Below are 11,710 nucleotides of genomic sequence, written 5' to 3' on the forward strand. Positions count from 1 at the left end.
GACAATACATAAGCAAATGAGCATGTCTGTTTTCCAATAGAACTTATTTACAAAAACAGTCAGCAACCAGATTTAACCTATGGGCTATAGTTTGCCCACTCCTGCTTTGTACCCAGAGCTGATGAATATAAAGATACCAGAAAACCAGCCCCAGAAAGAACCAAATAGGTGAACTAATCTCATTAGTCTTTCAACTAGGCACGCATTCTTATACCTGACCTTCTAGGATTTACGGAACCTCTTTGTTCACATCTGAGTCTCTTAGTAACCATGCATTTTGTTCTCAACAATCACTTCAGAATTCTACTAGTCAGAACATGAACTGAATCATTTTCATTCTCATCTGTTACCAACATTGACCCTACACACACCCTAGCTCTCATCTCCACCCAACACTACACCATGAAACTCATTTTTGAACAAAATATTAATGGGAGCACAAACGGATAGAGCAATAAAAATGTATCCATATCATTACAAAAGAAGTCACAGAAGTGACATGTGAGCTGGATCTTTGCCAGACAGAGGATGGACAGAGTGGGGGAAGGGCGAGTGCCTTCCAGGTAAAGGAAAGAAATTGAAATTTTAATTTTAAAAGATAAATGACTTCAGTGTGGAAGGATAGAAGTGAGAGAGTCAGAGGCAGGGTAACAAAATAATAGGCTGTTATAAGAGTCCAGATAACTTAGGATAAAGATCCCCATGAAGACGTGGCTACAGCACAGTTGGTGTTTGGGCTATAAGCTTAAACATCTGAACCACATATATTGATGGTTGTAGGAGGCAGGATCTTTGGAAAGCAATTTGGTAATTAGGTTATGAGAGTGAAGGCCTCATCCCCTTATAAAAAGAGACACTAAAGATTTTGCTTCCTCTGTTTTCTCCTCCAGGTGAAGACACGATAAGAAGTGGAGAAGCTGGCTGCCTGCAAACCAGAGTGAGGACTCTTACCAGACAGGTCTGCTGCCACCTTGATCTTGGACTTTCGGTCTTCATAACTGTGAGAAGTAAAAGCTTGTTGTTAAAAAACATCCAGTCTATAGCAATTTGTTACAACAGCTCAAGCTAACAAAGACAGTTGGAAAATCATCTCCAACATGAACATTTTTTACAATAATATTAGAACTGAGTGCTCAATTGAATAAAGGCAGTGGGAGAGAAGGTAAGAGTTGATTAGGGTTAAGAATGGGCTAGCCATAGGATTAGGTGTTATTAGGATTAGACTTTGGCCTAGGTTCAAGGCTCTCACTGGGTTGGTTGCTTTACATACACATTTAATTTTCACATCTTTAAATATAGGAGATATCTTACAAATGTTCTTGTGTATCTTGGTTTAATTGGCAGAGTATTTACTTCATAACAATTGAAATACATGGAGTAAAGGTGAATTTTCTCATCATGAACATCTTCTATTTTTTTAATACAGTGAATGCATTCAAATCACAATAGAAAATCAAGTGATTCATGTTGGCGCAGAGAAAGAAAAATCATTATTGGTATGCATTGTTTGCTACTCATATTTTGCTTGTTAAGGAACCTTTTATAGACTATGAAGTCCTTTTTTAAAGAAAAGTTAATCAAATTCACTTGTTTTCAGTTCACTGTGTTTTCTAGAAGGAACATAGAGAATCGGGTTTGGTGGTTTTCAGGCAGCATCATGTAAGAACACTTAAAATTAAAGAGCAAAGATTGAGGTGAGTTCTGCAAAAATGGAGAATGAAGTTCTTAGAAGAAAATGTAAAAAATAAAATGGAAAATATGCTAACAAGAAGTATGGACATTCCGTTCAGGAATTTAGCAAGCAGGTGAATTCAGTGAACAAAATCACTATTTTTAAAACAACTTGTTACTCATTACCAACCTAATCTATGATTTGAATTCATTCAAATAGGTCTTTTGTTGTTCAAACTGGACTGTGTGGGTTATCTAATAAACAGAGTATCATGTGAGCATGTTAATTGACTGAGTCCAGAAGAAGACTAGAAATCTTAAAAGATGCCTGAACAAATGAAACTAAAATCTCTCTGCAAAGGAATCCTGTTTTCCTGTTTTCTGGCCATGACTCTAGGTGAATGTGACCACCTCTTTATGGGAATCCTTAATTAACTCTGATTGTATCTATTCTGGCTGAGCTTCATATTTCTGCTACACTGGTCCTACTTAGATGCCATTTCTAAATCACTATTGCACTATAAGCCCCTAATGGCTACTTAGTGCCTCACAAAAATTGTGCAAATGTTTCTGCCTGATTGTAAGGCCCCTGATCAGTTCAACATAACTAACCTTATTCCTGCTGTTCTTCTCCTTATGTCCTCTTATGTCCTTTCTACTGAAATCTCATTTCAGTCCAACTTCATGCATTTTCTAAGATATTTTCCCCAAAACTGGAATATCCCTTTTGAAACTCTGCCCATCAAATTCCACTCCTTTACAGAGGTTTCACCAGCTGAAGTTCATAGGTCAGGCAGGATGCCTGCTACAGCTAGAGCTCCTAGTGAGGGACACCTTTGTAAGGCCAATGCTGGTGACAAAGATATTGTAAGAGGCTGCATCTGCATTGGTGATCATGTTTTATATGACTAAGATCCTTTGGTCAAGGCTGACTGGATCAGCATGGGCTCCTCAGCTAGACCACATAGTTAACAGGCAGGTTAATGGCCAATGAGTTTGCCAGGTGCAAAAATTCTGCATAAATGAGGATGTTGAGGTGCAGGTAAACCAATGAGACCCCCTTTTAGAAGTCTGAAAAGATAGAAAAAGAGCTATAGCAAGAGGTTGAATATTTATAGGGGCAGGAGTAAAAGCATCAGCAAGTGATCAGATTATATTAGGAGTCTCTTATAGAAGAAGCCAGAATTCCTGTAGCTACCAGGCCACAAGATTGCCCTGTTTAAATTAGAGCAGCCTTAGATCCAAAGCAATCTCCCAAGTCCAGTTTCTATGGGGATAGGTCTAAATCAATTTCTGTTTTCCCTAAGAACTCTGTATACTTTTCCTGGATTCCTATAAATTTGGAATGATTGCCTGGAATTCCTGTTTCCCATGTAGAGCTATATGATACTTAAGGGAACCTGAATAAGTGTTAATTCCACTAAACAAAAGAATTTAATCTACACAGTGACCTTCACCAATCCCTGTTTCCTGAACATCAGCAGCAATTTGTCACTTATTACAGAATGTCCTCAAGGTCACCAGTTTTGCATTTGCTTAAATTTTGCATCCCAATAGATCCTATACTTCCTCAGGGCAGGGCTCATGGCTAATGTTTCCTTTTATCTCTCGTGTCCTATATGACCTTGAATATGTTATTTAATCTCTCCAAGCATCAGTAGTCTTGTTTTCAAAACTAGAAATAATAACAGAACCAATTTTGAAGGATAATTGTGAAACATAAATAAGAACATGTCTATGAATGCCTGGCACACAATGAGTGCTCAGTAAGTGTTGCTAGTAATGGCAGTGGTGGCGGTGCCGGTGATGACAGAGTGGGGATGGTGGTGGGGATCATGACAGAGGCAATGGGAATGATAGTGGTGATGTTGGTGATGATGGTCATGGTTATAGTGATTTTTACTGGGCGGTGGTGATGATGATGATGATGATGTTAATGGTGGTTTTGGTGGTGATGGTTGGTAGTGGTTAATAGCATGCAGTTCTGAACATGGAATAAATAATGTAGGAGTGTTCACTGATATGTGGCTCATCTGGCAAGCCATACACTATATTAGTTATAATGATAAATAAGAGAGAGAGATAAACATAAGAGAAAAACCAACATTGTGAAGCACCTGCTCAAATATCAAGCTCTCTGAAGGACATATTTAACTTACACTCTACAAAATCTCATTGGCAGACATTCTAATTTAAAGATGAGAAAAATTCAGATCAAATAAGTTAAATGACTTGCCCAATTAACAAAACTAAATAATGACTCTGCCCAGGTTCAAGATCTACATGACTCCAATAACTGTACATTTTTGACAACATCAGCTACTGCATTGTAAGTCTTTAAGGATTGATTGAGGGAGGGAGGGGGCCCAGCAATGCTTTCTAACACAGTAGTCGTTCCTATACACAGACTTCACTTTTTCTCAAAACAAACCAGACTTGTGACACTAAATATATCATTTGCACCCTAATTTTCCCTATCAAACTCAATTTTCCATATGCACCTGATCAAGGTTTACATTGTATCAGGAGAAATAATGTTCAAATACTCAATTTTGACTTTGACTTAAAAAAAAAAAAGAAGGAAACACGAGGGGGAGGTGTCAAGCAGCAGTTCACACCTGAGAGTTGAAAACTGGCCATTAAGATACACTTCAGATAGAGCTCCTTTTAGAAACATTCTCAGATAATTCCATCCCTCGGAATGTGACTTTTGAAAGAACTGTTTTGTTAGTGTCTGTCTGACTGTGTTCTGGATTCTGCTTCTAGGTCAGAGTTGAGAGAGGAGGGAAGTGAGTACTTTTGTTGAGTCCCTACTACCTCCAGGAATTTAACCTTTATTCACTTATACAGAACCTTTACTCACATATCCTCTGAGGAACCACATTCCATCAGAAAAAGAAAATGAAGCCAAGACAGTGCTTATGATTCCTCCATCAGCAAATGCTAAAATTCTACTTCTTTTTTTAATGTAATTGTTTATTATAACAGCAATAAATGCACATGATTTTTTTTTTTTTTTTTTTTTTTTGCAAATGCAAGCACTTAAGGCAGTAAAATAAAGATAAATATCTTCTTCAATCCCAATGCCCAGTCCAATCATCTGGAGGTAAAATTAATAGGTTCTTGGACCTCATTATAGAAATTTTGGGTACTTACATAAACACACACCACCTACTTTTTTTTGCATGTATGAAACGTACTATTCCTGCTGTTCTATTTTTTCTTAAAAATATTTATTTGAAAATCATCCATTTTGGCACTTGAAAGTAAACTTCACAATACTGTATATATGACCATTTCTGGAATTTACTTAAAAACCCCCTATTGATCTTTATTGAAGTTGCTTCCATTTCTTACATTACAATCTGATGAAATGAGTATGCTTGTACATTTATTTTTATTTCATTATTTTTAATCCAATAATTTTAATTAATTTTTTGTTTATTGTTTGCTTACATCATTTTTATTTTTGGACAATATTTGATTTCTCCCTGTAAGGCATAGTCCCCATAATTCTCCCACCACCACAGCACCTATGAACCATTCCTATAGTCCCTTGTGCCCTTCCCTCCCCCGTTTTGCCCCCTCCTTCTTCCCCTCCTCCCCAGACTCTGAGATAAGTAGAGGTGCCTGGAGTTTTGTCTTCAAAACTCTACTTCTTTCCAGCCCTCTTTACCATCTGTGTGTTCCATGCAGCACTCAGCATCACTATTTGCCCCTTCTTTCCCCTTATTAGAAGTACAGGTTTCTAAAAGCAAAGGCTTCGTGGACAAGCTGGCTCAGATTCAAACCCAAGTGTGGTACAACCAGCTGAGTGACTTCCCCATTCTTACTTAATATCTCTGAGCTTCAGTTTACTTCACCAAAATATTATGAACACTGACTAAAATATATAAATATGTCTCATAGTACAATCTCTAATACACAGAGGATATGCTCACCACCACTGATTATATTACTAGGTTTGCTATGTTTTCTCTCTAGGACTTTTTTCTCAATTTTTCTTCCTCTGATTTTTTTTTTTTTTTTTGTACTTAATAGTATTTTTTCCTCTGATTTTTTGGTGCTGATTTCTGACTAAGAGCTAGAAGCTAGCAAAACCGTTATAGAAATACCAAAGCCCGTTTTACCCATCAAGCAACCACTAAGACTGTGAGAAAGAGCTGGCAGGGTGATGGTGAAAAGCAAATTAGATATGAGTTAGTAAAGCTGATACAGCAGCAAAGGGGCTAATGCAGTTTTGGGCTTTGTTCCCAATGGTTTCATGAGCAGAGATAGAGGTGAGAGTCAAACCCCACCTGGAAAATTACATTAAATTCCCAGCACTTCAATACCATAAAGATGTAGAAAACTGAAGGGAGTTCAGAGAAGAGTAATAAAAATGATGGGGAGGTTGGGAGAATTGATTTACTAGGAAAGATTAAAATAACTAACTATGTACAGCACGTCTGGGTGGTGACTGGTGAGGAGCAAAGGGGAAAACATAGCAGCCTATAAATAATGGAAACATGTAAACACCCACAGGAAGAGTTATTTAGCATGGTACAAGGAGGCACAACCCCAGGTAATGAGGGTAAGATGAAGGAAAAGGACAATTTATGAATAACACTGTGAAAGTTGGGGGCGGGGGGGGGAGCAGTGAATAGAGAGAGAGAAGCTAAAAAATTTAAGATACTAAGGAGTGATGTTCCAATTCAGCAGGAGGAAATGCTATTTTTTTTTCTAAATCATTTTGGTTTCCAGCCTAAATGTCTGTGATATTATCAATATATATCATCATTCCTCCCCCCACCACGCTTCACACTGAAAACAATGAGAGCAGAAATGCATTTGTTTTGCTCACTCTTGTGGTTAGAAGGGTCACTTAATGTCTCATATTCAATAATTCTGAACTTGTTTTTTCCAAACTGGTTCATGTGTGTGCCAATTTTCCACACACAAATATATTTCTGTCCTATTCTTTCTATCATTAAAAAGTGCTTATCAAAATGCAACTAAATGAGTGATATTATGACATGTATAAAACCTTGAAGTCACTCTAATTTATTAATATTGAAAAAGTAAATTCTCTGACTATTTTTAGTAGCTCTACCTGGCCGCTATTGAGCCCGGCTCACTCCCAGCCTGCCTTCCCATAGGACTTCAGCCTCGGCATGGGCAGAGATAACCCAGCCCGGACACATGTCCACACATTTCCAGGAATACAAGAGCATTTTTTTAATAATTTTGAATAGCAAAATCATTGTCGCTATATCTGGTGTAATATGTCCACTGAGATATAATAGAGGAAACCACCCTTCAGTTCATCACAACCACTTGCAGGCTTGATGGAGTGACTCACCCCCCTCAACTCAACAGCCAATTCTGTGGAGATAATTCTAATACAAACTTAGTGAGCTTACCAGGTACCATGGTATTTTTAGTGTGTTATGTTATTTACAAATGAAGGAACTAAGTTAATTAACAGATTCCAGTAAGCAGTGGAGCTGAGATTAAGACCATGTGACCATCTGCAAGCCTACCTGCCTGCCCATACCTCTCTGCTGCCTTCTGGGCACACTTATCCACTGCCCAGATTTCTCTGCACCAGCTCATCAAAGCTACAGAGCACTGATTCATTGAGATTTGTGGTGAGGGGAGGGGAGGATCTTCTTTGTTAGCCAATACTTCTACATTGAGGTTATGAAGTTTGGAGACAACGTCCAGATAGTCCTTGATGCATAAATTTACTTCTGAAAAAGCTAACTGCAAAGCCTAAAGTTCATCTATGGAATCCCAATTCCTCCATTAACTCCCACAGTAAATACATTCCAGGGAGAAAACTAGGAGAGAGGGAGTCCTTTTTTTTTTTTTTTTTTCAATTTACTCAATAAGTTTGCTGAATGCTGCCCAGGCCCCAGGCACTTGGTAGGCAGTGAGAATACTAAGGTAAACAAGACTCAAAATTGCCCTTGGAGTCTAGGGTACAAAAACAAACCATTTCAGCACAATGTGCTATGTAAGTAGTCAGGGGAAAGGTGCTGGCTTGTGGCTGAAGATCCTGAAGGAGAGACAATCTGAATCCATTCTAAGAACCTGCCCCGAAGGGGATCAGGGAGCCCTCCAGGCAAAAGGGATAGTTTGAACAAAGGCACTGGAGTCAAGATAAGTACCTAATTCGTTTACTTTCACCTTTCTGTTTCCATCATTAAAGGGAACACATTTTCCTCTGAGTTCAGTTTTTCTAGAATTCATGGTTTTAGTATCCTTTGCTTTTCCAATGCCTCTGGGCATTTCCATTCTTCTTCAAGGTTGGTTTGAATGTTTGTGTACCCCCAAAATTCATATGTGGAAATCAGAACCCTCAAAAGTGATATTACTGGGGACTATAGGAGGTACTTAAATCATCAGGATTAATGGGGTTAGAGTTTTATAAGAAAGGCTCCAGGGAGAGCCTCAGCCCCTCCTACCCTGTGAGGACATAGCTCCTCTCCTGAAGGCCTCCAGGAAGACAGGTCTCCCCAGATGCAGTCAAGCTGGTCCCCTAATCCTAAATATCCCAAACTCTAGAATGATGAGAAATAAATTTCTGTTGTTCATAAGTCACCCAGTTTGTGGTATTTTGTTTTGAAGCCCAAAAGTACTAGAACACTCCTTTAATGTACTCTTTAATATATCTCATTCTGTATTTCTTAATTTCCAATTAATTTTATTAGAGTATGATGAATGTTACCTGTAAACTCTCTACATCTTAGAACTTAAGACTTTTATTTTGACTAACCACATGATTTATTTTTGTGAAAGTTCTATGGAAATATATGTGTATATATACATATATATGTGCATATATCCCCTTTTCAAGGAAGAAAATATATATTAATATGCAATGAATCAAATCAAGGTTATCCATCTCCTCAGTATTCTCTCTACAGCATTATTGTATTTACCGGTTTAATTTCAATTCTAACATAATACTAAAAAATGCTGTACAGTTGTGTTTTTAGAATGTTTTCTTATTTTTAGTGAAATAAAATGTCCCCTTCCAGTTCTAAAAAAGGAATATTTGGGGACCCCGAAGCATTTCAGGGATGCTGAGTCAGAAAAGGAAGGAGAATCAAATGTTAACCCTGAGGAAGTGCAGCAAGTCCAGGTGTTGGTGAGTGGGGAAGTAATATTAGTTAATTTGTCCTGCAAGCTAAGTGGGCTATAAAAGTCTATTCAGTGGACAGGGAAGTGTAACAGAACATGTACAACTGGAAACTAAACAAGTTCCTGAAAAGTTGATTCTTAATACTTTCGGTGACAAAATTCCACCCAACCTAAATTTATGGCCATAAAACCTGGCCTACACTGGTCTGAAGTTATGGTTTGCTTTATGCATTTAAGCACTTACTGTGATAAATTTTTCTGAGCGGAAATATTGTCTTGAACATAAGGGGGTCCTCAAATATTGCTGGGGTATTGTATATTATATGGGATGTATGGCATATAGCCTTTCTAAAATCTACAATATTCTCAAGCAAAGCAAGCAAGCCCCAGGGATCTGCACACCTGTACCATTGCACACCTGTACCATTCTGGCAACTCTGTGAAGGATGGAGAGGGTGAGCCACGGTTTGAGGTAGGAAGTACAGATCAGCGGCTGCAGTACGTTGAAATGATGGGGGAGGGTCTGGCCTAGGTCTGTGGAAGGAGCAGAGAGAAGAAATGACTGGAAAATGATTTGGTGATTGTGAAATGGAAGGTTGAATGTGTGTGGGGGGCAGATATCTGAACTTCGAAGTTTCCTGTTGGGGACTTGTGGGAATGGTGATGTCACCTCTAAGTTGGTACTCTCAGTAGGCAGAGCAAAATTTGGGAGTAAAATAGGTTCCATTTTGAACACACTGAGTTTGAAGTACCAATGAGACAGTAAATAGAAATGGGGATTTGGATATACAAGTCATAAGGTCAAGAGAGAGGTTTGCTAATGCCTGGTGGTAAGTTAAAATTTCAGATAGGTCCCAAGTCAAGACAATTCCAAATTCTTTTCCACCTAGAAAGGACAGAAAAGCAGAGAACATCTCATAGGCCTCTTCATGAACTCCCTAGAGTTTGTCATGCTTGAGGGAGGCACATGTAGGAAAGCAGAGAAAAGGTTCTTGAATTACTGTGAGCTACTGTTGCTCCAGCCTTCTTTGTGCTGGTTCAGTCACCTACAAAGTTGCTTTCTCCCATTCTGCTAGCACCTAATAGCCTCCCACATGCCAGAGATTGTCACCATTCATGTGTTCTTTGTTAATTCCAAAGAGACAAGTTATTAAGGCAAGCAATGTAGTAGCAACTCAAGGACCAATACATAGCAATAAAATAGAAAGATTTTTGGCTATCTTTTTTTTTTTTTTAGTTATAGGGGTGGTAGAATATGAATCTGTGCATCTTCTGAAATTGGTGCAATATAGTTACAGAATCTTCTCAGCTGATTTTTATTAAGTTTGGGTAGATGTAATAATACTAAGACAATCATGCACTTCACCACCACACTTTCCTAGTGATGGACACCTTATATATGTATTTTGTTTTCTCTAGATAATCTCTGCAATAGTTTCAAAAGTCATATTGCAGCTGTGACCTCTAGCAATAAACCACTGAATTCTATGCCAGGGAGAATGCATAATGATGTATCTAGCAAAGATTTCCTAACAAGGTGGCTTTACTCAAAAGTAAAAGCCTGGGGCAAAAAAATAAACAATGGAATGACCAAAAATTGCATAGTCATTTTTTTATGAACAAATTCTCTCTCAATGAATGTAGATGGCAACATAGTTTATCAACTATTGTCTGGTTTTGTTTTAGAATTTGATACTCATTTAAAGTGGACAAAATTGTTGTGAAAGATCCAGCAGAAAGCTAGCAATGGAAAACATAAGGAATCTATCTTAGGGAAGAAGCAAAGATGTTAGCAAGAGAGCTAATATAATATTGATAATGCAATCTTTTTTATTTCTCTCTTAACAGCTCAGAGAGCTGTACAAGCATATTTGAGAAACCCAGCTTTATTCCCTCTCATATGTAACTATTCCACAAGCCTCAAAGACATTGGGCTTCTCTGCGTGGTCAAAGTTGAGTTGCAAGATCATATGAGTTCCAAAGAGAAAGATGAGGGAGTGAATTGTGATGTTGAAGTGCAGGTCTAAAAATGCATTAAGTCTCTTTTGCCTGCATTCCAAAGCTCTAAATTAATCCATTGCCTCAGCTGCAAGAGAACTTAGGAAATTCATTCTCTAACTGGATAACCATGGGCTACCAGCCCACTCACTGACAGAATGGAAGACTGGTCTTCAATGGACAGCCCAGTGATAAGCTTTATCCAAACTGGTGCTGTCTCAGGATTCCTGGACTGCCTATCTAGCCAGGTCTCCTCTGCATGGAAGTGAAGTGAGGAGACTCAGAAGATTGAATAGAAAGAAGGCATGTTACTGGAATACATAAAGAATTAGACATTCTTCTAAAGTGTACTGTTTCTTACTCCCAATGGAAATTGAACCAATTCAAGTCACTTTGCTTTTATAGCTTCCATTTTTCTCCAATTTAAAAATAAAAGAGCAACTAATAACACTAGGCCATCAGTTCAGCTCTCTGGAAGCTAAGTGAGAGTATTCCTGTCCCCTGCTTTCCAGTGCAAGAGTAACAACAACTTGCAAAGGACATTATGGACTATTCAGTTAGACTACCAAAACAGAGTCAAAAATAGCTCATAGAAACCCCTTGCAATTCAATAAAAATGTTACATTTATCAAAAAATGGAAATTTTAATCTCTTGTGTTATAATGCAGCCTAGGAAAAAACTTAAGCTCAAGCACAGATATAATATGAACTAGCTAGTCTGTCTTCTATAAAAGAGTAATAATAGTTCCTTCTTGTGGCATTTTAAGGACCCAGATATTAATATAAGGGAGGTTAGGGTGGCCGAGATCTGATGAGTGCTTGCAGTGTGTCAGACCTTATTAAAAATGCTTTATCAGTCTTCACTTATTTACTCCTGACAACAATGCCTTGGAGTTTGGGATTGAGGACCAAG

The 11,710-nt window shown here is 38.1% G+C and overlaps 1 long non-coding RNA gene across 3 annotated transcripts; it reads left to right on the forward strand.

The window, feature by feature from the left end:
- The first annotated feature begins 315 nt into the window (after nt 1-315).
- Nucleotides 316-11,389, forward strand: LOC119259785 (uncharacterized). 3 transcript variants are annotated; one of them, XR_008554326.1, is made up of 7 exons: nt 316-563; nt 891-958; nt 1,427-1,496; nt 1,598-1,694; nt 8,697-8,806; nt 9,171-9,271; nt 10,648-11,389. It is a non-coding gene; the product is annotated as an uncharacterized LOC119259785 (long non-coding RNA). The 3 variants fall into 3 exon arrangements; XR_005128566.2 differs by lacking the exon at nt 8,697-8,806; XR_008554327.1 differs by lacking the exon at nt 1,598-1,694.
- Nucleotides 11,390-11,710: the final 321 nt, after the last annotated feature.

Source organism: Talpa occidentalis, unplaced genomic scaffold (genome assembly GCF_014898055.3).
Source record: "Talpa occidentalis isolate TD23 unplaced genomic scaffold, MPIMG_talOcc4v2.1 talOcc4.5, whole genome shotgun sequence".
In the NCBI taxonomy this organism is placed as follows: Eukaryota; Metazoa; Chordata; class Mammalia; order Eulipotyphla; family Talpidae; genus Talpa; species Talpa occidentalis.